Source organism: Myotis nattereri, assembly GCF_964212035.1.
Source record: "Myotis nattereri genome assembly, chromosome: 19".
NCBI classification, from domain to species: domain Eukaryota; kingdom Metazoa; phylum Chordata; class Mammalia; order Chiroptera; family Vespertilionidae; genus Myotis; species Myotis nattereri.
The window spans coordinates 23288150-23295932 of NC_138095.1; positions in this window are offsets into that span (position 1 = coordinate 23288150).

Below are 7783 nucleotides of genomic sequence, written 5' to 3' on the forward strand. Positions count from 1 at the left end.
GATCACAGGGGCCGGGCTGCCAACCCCGAACCAGCGTCCCCTTGGCCCAGAGCGGGCAAGGCACTTGCTCAAGGCCACACAGCAAACAGGATCCATGCGGCGGCTGCTTCCAGCCCTGTCGCCCAGCTACCCACTCACTCGGGCACCGACGGCGACGGCCATTTGGAGTCGCACACTCACCTGGGTCTGAATCCAGGATCCACCCTGGACTTTCTGGATAGGACGACCTTCAGGGGCCTCTTGCCCGCAGTTTCCTTGTTTCTTCAAGGAGGGGCCGTTGTGAGGGTCAAGGACCACAAAGGTGCTGTGACAAATAAGAGGCGACATCATGTGTGGCTTCTCTGTCTTCTCCTCCATGCTCTCCCTCTCCGGCCCCCTCCACCCATCTGTCCAACTCCTCCCTCCCCCCCCCTCAGCCACATGCTCCTCTCCCCAGGAGCAAAGAAGCTGTGACAATGATGGTGGTGGACATGGGGGAATAAAAGGAGGTGAGAAGTTAAAGATCTCACAGCATCTTGGGTGTGTTTATGAGAGGGAGGGAGAGAGAGAGAGAGAGAGAGAGAGAGAGAGAGAGAGAGAGAGAGAGAATAACTCTTCCTGCGCCCCTTCGAGAAGTGGCTGAATGGAACAGCTATTATTACTCACCAGGACCAAAGCGCTGGCGATTACTGTAATCACAGCCCATCGCCACAGCCCTTTGTAGGAAAGAGAAAGCAACAGCGTCCACTGAGTGTCTACTTGGCGCTGGGACCAGGGCCAGGCGCTCACCCGTCCATTATGCCTGAGCCTTCGCCGCCAGGGGCAAGGCCCGCGTGCCCCTAACAGCGGAATGAGCAAGGGAGGCCCCCACCTGGTCCCGGGGAGAGAGAGGGTAAGTCTTGCACAAGCCTGAACTGTGGGTGGTGAATCCCCGCCCACCCATCCCTGCTTCCTGGGGCCTATGTGTACAGTTGCCACAATTACAAGATTAATGGAGGGGAAATATCTCCCAGGTGGGGAGGCCCTTGCTTGCTTCCTTCCTTCCTTCCCTGCCAGGTGCTCCTGAATCTGCTCTTGAAGCAACCCGGCAGGGAGGCAGGCCTGGGGGCTGTGGGGGTTTCCTCCCAGGTGGACAGTCTGTCGCTTTTAGGGATCTTCAGCAGCTTCTGGGAGGAGCCCCAGTTTTTAGTTTAAAGAATCACCCCGCCCCTCTCCTAGAATCAATGCATCCAAAGGGGTTGACCGGCCCTGATTCCTTCCGGAGGCAAAGACATGACCCAAGTCTGGCCAATAATAGTCACCTGGGCTGGGCACATGACCCGATTTAAGCCAAGGAGAGTCAGCTCTGGAATTTTGGTTGGAACCACCTGGAAAGAGAAGCTCTCCACGTGCTGGGCTCGCGAAGTGAGACAGGGTGTAAGCTTGGGATGTGCTGCTAGAGGTGGCCTGGAAACAACCAATGAGGGGAAGGCCGGGGCCTGAAACAGAAGGCGGCTAACCCTCCCCACACGTGGACACCCACGTGCTTTTTTTATCACATGGGCCAAAGCACCCTCTCCCCGCTTCTTTTTGGCTTAAGACATTTCAAGATGGGCTGCTGTTCTTTTATATTTTAAAAGGTCCTCCTACTCCCCTAAAACCACTGAGGAAACAAAGAGCTTATCAGTTCCCTGCCTGCCCCCAGCTAGGGGCCCCAGTGGCCTTTCCTTCCAGAGGGTGGGCCTCCCCCCCACTCTCACCGCCCCCCCCCCCACCCGCCACCCACTCCCACGCCCCATAGATCAGAAGCTCTTGATCCTTTACCCTTTACCGGCTCTTGTTGTTAGTGGCCCAGATCATTCTCCATCCCTGTCTGTTTCCTCTTGCTCCAACAGGCATATTCACCCCCTTGCTCGGATGAGGAGACTGAGGCCGAGAATGGCAAGTTGATCTGCTCACGTTGGCACCGAGAACCCGGGGCTCCCGAATCTCTCTCCAGGGTACTTCCTTCTAATCTAGCCCCTGTGGGCGACCCTGCCGAGCATGAGGCTGATGGCTTTGTTGAGGTTCAGTCAAAAGCTTGGCACCAGCTCCCGGAGGTTTCTCGGGCCCATCCTGGCCCCGCCCACCACCAGGCCCGTCAGGTGCATGGGTTGTCTCCGGTTCTAAGAAGCCGCCTCCTGAGACATGTGCTGCACCGCCACCTGGTGGTGACACAGAAATACACCCTGCTGTCAGAAAATGATTACATTCTGGGAACCCTGGAAAGGGAAAGATGAAGCTAGGATCCCCCTAGCTGGTTTGGCTCAGTGGGTAGAGAGCATCAGCCTACGGACTGAAGGGTCCAGGGTTTGATTTCTGGTGAAGGGCACATGCCTGGTTGCGGGTTCGATCCCCAGTAGGGGGCGTGCAGGGAGCAGGCGATCAATGATTCTCTCTCATCATTAATGTTTCTATCTCTCTCTCCCTCTCCCTTCCTTTCTGAAATCAATAAAAATATATATATTTTTTAAAAAGAATGGATCAGTGGGCCAGTTTCTGGGAAATTAGAGATATGAGATGTGATGAGAGGGCCTGAGATTCCTTCTGTGTTCTTAATTCTTGCCACAACGGTGTCCCTGTACATCTAGTTTCCTTTCTTCTTGCCGACCTTGGAAACTTAGGAAACTAACTGCCTTCTCTTTTTTCATTGGCCGCCAGGATGCTCAGAGCCAATGTCCACAGGATTATTAGCAACTGGATAGAACCGTGTGGCAGGCGCTTGGAACGCCATTCCTGACTCCATACTCCTTCCTCTGGCCCGAACTTTCTATCTTATTTGATATTTAGATGCTGAGGGCATCTTCATAAACCATATTAAACCCCCTCCTTTAGGAAAAAGAGAAAAAAGAAGAAGAAAATATCTTCTTTTTCGTGGGAACAGGAAGGACAAGTCAGGGTTATCCCTTCAGAAAGACCTTGCCAACATTCTGCAAGCCTCAGTTTCCTCTCCTGTAAAATGGGCACATGACTCCCTGCCTTGCAGGGTTTTGTGTGGGTTTCAGGAGATGCTCAGTTACTATAAGTTCCCACCCTATTCCCATCTCTCCACTCCCCAGGGCTCTTGGCTGCGTGTCCCAGGCAGACTGTAAGGCAAAGGGCATCCAAAGAACAGACCACTTTAGCCTCTGCAGGCTGCCACTGCTGGAGCCTGGTGCCCTGAGCCCAGCCCCTGCCTGCCTCCCGGGAGGACTGCTGGCCTTCACAACCCTCCGCCTCCTGACTGCAGGCGCCACAGAGTCCCAGCTGAGTTGCAGGGAGCCTAGACGCATCTCATAAATAAAGAATGTGCTGTTCTGCAGGGTGGCTGCGGTGAGGCCATGACCATGTGGGGGTGGGACGGCTGCATTCGATGAAGGCGCGGGAGGCAGGGAGGACTGCACAGGGGCTCAGGCAGGGGATGATGTAATGGGGCCAGGGTGGGGTGGGGGCTCCAGGAGGCCAGGGCCTGGATACAGACTGTGGGGGCTGAATCTTGATTCAGGCACCTTCTAGCTGTGTCCCTTTAGCCTCAGTTTCCTCATCTGTCAAATGGGGATGCTATCAATACCTGGCACCATGGGGCTGTCATAGCTACCAGGTGGGCCGGCTAATAATGTGGATTTTTTTCAATAGATGGAGTCACATATATATTGATATAGATGTGATTTGATGTGTATGCGATTCTGTTGTATTGCTCCTTCAGATGACCACTTGTTCCGATCGATGGCACACGCGCTTTCTGAGCAGCACTTCAAAACGTACGAAGAACTGGAAAATTGGGTCTCTGAATGGTCTGCCTCAAAACAAGAAAAGTTCTATTGGGACGGTCTCCACAAATTACCTGAAAGATGGGGGAAATGCGTAGCTAGCGGTGGACATTACTTTGAATAAAGCACTTTCGATGTTTCTCTTGAAGTTATTTTCTTTGATTACAAAATCCGTATTTTTAACTGGTTAATAGCTAATCCGCATTTTTAACCGGTTAACAGCTACTTATAACTGGTTAAAAATTCGCATACTGGTTAAAAATGCGGATTTTGTAATCAAAGAAAACACGATAATTTCAAGAGAAACATCGAAAGTGCTTTATTCAAAGTAATGTCCATCGCTAGCAAGGCAGCCAGGGTGGGCCTTGCAGGGTAAAGCCAAGAGCTTGCTTCTCACCGGAGACCAGTGGGCCGTCACTGAAGGGCTGTGGGCAGGGGAGGGCGAGGTCAGCTCTGCCTTTGGAGCATCGTCTGGCCTGGGTGGGGACCGGATTGGAAGGCCTGGAGTGGAAGCGGAGGCCCCAGTAGGGGGTGAAGGAGACAGAAGCTACGGTGGCAATTGGTGGGGTACGGATGGCTTGGTGACAGGTTCAAGAGGGCACATTCATGGGCTGGGGTGAGGGAGAGAGAGGGGAGGATGACCCATCAGGGGTGTGTGCATCTTTGTAGAGTCTGCTCCAGGCTTCTGTCCCCACCCTAAGTCCTTCTTGCCCCCCCCCCCCCCCCCCCCCGCTCTACCAGCATCTGAAATCTGAATTCACAGGAGAGATGAGGCGGGAGGCCCAGGAGGGGAAGACACCGCCGCTGTGCTGGCGGCTGCAGCCTGTGCTTCCTGCCTGTCTCTGGGCAGCAGCAGGGAGAGGCTGAGCAGCTGCACCTGCCGGGGCGGCTGGAAGCCGGGCAGCAGGTGCAGGGCGTCTGGAGGGGGCGGCGTGCAGATGGACAGATGGAGGACGGGACGGGGTGGATGAGAGCGGCACACGCTCTGCCCCCTTCGCTGTTGTCTGGACACAAAAGCCGAGACAAAGCAGCAGCGGGGACGCAGGCCGCGGCCACAAAGCACACACATGCTGGAGACAAAGGAGGGGGCAGAGGCAGGCAGGCTCCCGGCCTCCAGCGAGTTCTGCTTGTCTCTCAGCCGTGATCTGGGCACCGTAAATGGAGAGGTTGGGGGGCACCGGTGGGCCCCAAACCTCGCCATTCCCACTGGACTTTTGCTTAAAAGAAAACAGATCATGGACTACACAAAGTTGAGGGTATTGCTTCTAGATCCTGGGGATGGAGACAAGGTCTGATGATGAAGAGAGTGACCGTACCGGGGTTGCAGGTTCGATCCCTGGCCCCTGGTCTGGGCCCATGGGTGAGGCAACCGATCAAGGTGTCTCTCTCACATGGCTGTTTCTCTCTCTCTCTCTCTCTCTTCCTTCTACTCTCTCTAAAGAAAGCAATGGAAAAATATCCTTGGGTGAGGACTGAAAAAAAAAAAAAGAATAGGTGTGTAAGTACCCTGGCGTCCTTGACCTCACCACTCAGGCGTGTCCCACACGGGGCCGCAGCAGGACTGAGCCCTGGTTGCCCACCTGACACGCTCATTGCTGTGGACTGAACTGTGTCCCTCTGAAATTCACATGTCGAAGCCCACGCTCCCCACCACGACTGGACTTGGCGATACGGGTGTTAAGATTCAATGGGGTCAGAGGGTGGGCCCTTCCCCAGTAGAATCAGGGCCGTTACGAGAAGGGGAAGAGACCCCAGGGGTGTGCAGATAGAGGGGCCATGTGAGGACAGTGAGAAGGTGGCCGTCTGCAAGACCAGGAGAGAGGCCTCAGGAAAAACCAACCCTACTGGCACCTTGACCGTGGACTTCCAGCCGCCAGAACTGTGAGAAAATAAGTTCCTGTTAGGCCACCCAGTCTGACCAATACACTCATTAAGGCACCTGCTCTTCTCTTCCCCGTCTCACTGCTCTCCTCTGTCACCAATGCTTCCTGGGATCACGTCCCAAATGAACCCCGTGCACTTGGATCCTTGTCTCGGGCTCTGCATCTGGGATGATCGAGGCTAGTATTCCTGCCTTACCTAGCGGGACTGTTGGCCTTCACACAACAAGGCAGCCTCTGGGGGCAGGACAGCGATAGGACTCTGGTGAACACTGGACTGTGCTCATCCATCGCCATGATCTTGAACCAGTGATGTCCCTCCTGGACGGAGGGCGATTGCAGACACCAGAGTGACCCCCGCAAGGCGGCAGGGTCATTGTCCAGCAGCGGTGGGGCTGTGCATCCCTCCCAGGGGAAGGGCGGGGGAGCGTGAATGCAGACAGGTTTTCAGACCTCCCGAGCGAGCGCAGCTTCTGGAAGCCGCCAGAGCTTCCCCGCGTTCTAGCTAGCTGAGCTTGGGTAAGTCGCTTCCGCTCTCTGAGCCTCACTTTCCTTATCTGTCAGCTAGAGGGGATATTAGCACTTCCCCAGAAAGTGTGAGTGGGCACTTGGAGTGTGAAGTAAGGGTCAAGGGGTCAAGTTCATTACATCTGAAGGTGGTTACAGGGGAATTCTGTAGTTACTGGAAATTGTTGAAATGCATATTTTTTTGGGGGGGAAGCGGGGGGCGCCAGGAGCCACACGAAATGCTGATCTCCTTGGTTGTAGAGACACCTGCCCCTGGAAACCTTGGGGTGCTGAGTGGTGTCATGAGCCAAAAACCGTTTGCTTGCGGATCCTTGAAGCTGTGGTGTCTCATGGGAACAGGTGAGTTCACTACCCAGTCCAGCTGAAAGAGACAAACTTTATTCTGAAGTGGATCTTCAGGCTGATGGTGCCTCCTCCCGTTGCCATGACAACCAACACTCCGCCCGGGGTTGTGGGCTCGATCCCCAGTGTGGGGCGTGCTGGAGGCAGCTGATCAATGATTCTCTCTCATCATTGATGATGTTTCTGTCTCTTTCTCCCTCTCCCTTCCTCTTTGAAAAGAAAGAAGAAAGAAAGAAAGAAAGAAAGAAAGAAAGAAAGAAAGAAAGAAAGAAAGAAAGAAAAGAAAGAAAGAAAGAAAAGAAAGAAAGAAAGATTCTATAGAAGTTAGGCCAAGCGATGTGGTGGCAAGAACATGGGCATGAAGACTCAGACGAAGGTTCAAATCTTCACTCCACCATAAGCACTTGGCCATCTAGCGGGGTTATGAGAGGCATACACCCAGGCTGTGCGGGTTGCGCTGCTGATATGGCAGGACCGGTCCTCATACGCCAGGGCCCAGAGTTCTGCTCCCCGGGCTGCGGGGTCGCGCACCGCACGCGCGCCTCTCCATCCCTGCGCGCTCCGGGGCAGAGTCCAGCTGGGTACACGTTGCCATGGCAGCGCCTCGGGGCCAGGATGCTGGAGGCAGAGCGCGCTGCTTCGGGGCTGGTCCCTTTGTGCGGTGGGGGGGGGGGGGCGGCGGTGTGCTCCCCCCACTGCGGGCTGCACCCTGCCCCCCTGGCCCGGACCTCCGGGAGGAGGTAGAGGGGAGGGTGTGGCGTGGCAGGGCGCGGGGAGGAGGGAGGAAGGCCGGGGCGAGAGCCGGGGGTGGGGCTCCTCTGCCTGCCAGGCGCTCCCGCATTAAAATTTCTCGGGCTCTGCAGCAGCTACAAAGAGGACGCCGGCTGCGCTCGGGGGGACCGGAGGGAGGGAGGGCGGAAGGCTGCGGACGAGTGCGGGGAGGAGTTTGCGAGGGGAGGCGCCTGCAGGGGCTCCCCCAGTTCTGCGCTTGGAGCCCGGGCACAAAGAGCCCTCTGCACTCGCGCCGCAGGACTGCCGACCCGAGGTAAGCCGCCGCTCCATCCTCACGGCCACCCCTCCCCAAGCACCGCGTCCCCGCGCCGGGAACAGCTTAATTCCCCGAGGGTAGGTCCCAGGGTCCCAGGGTCCCAGGCAGGGGTCAGGGGATGGCAAAGGCGCCCCAAGCGCCCCGATTTGATGGATGAAGAGCCTCCCCCTCCAGCCCGCAGTTGTCAGATGCAGCTGAGACCCCGGCTTGGGTGGGGCGCGGGGAAGGAAAACGGAAGG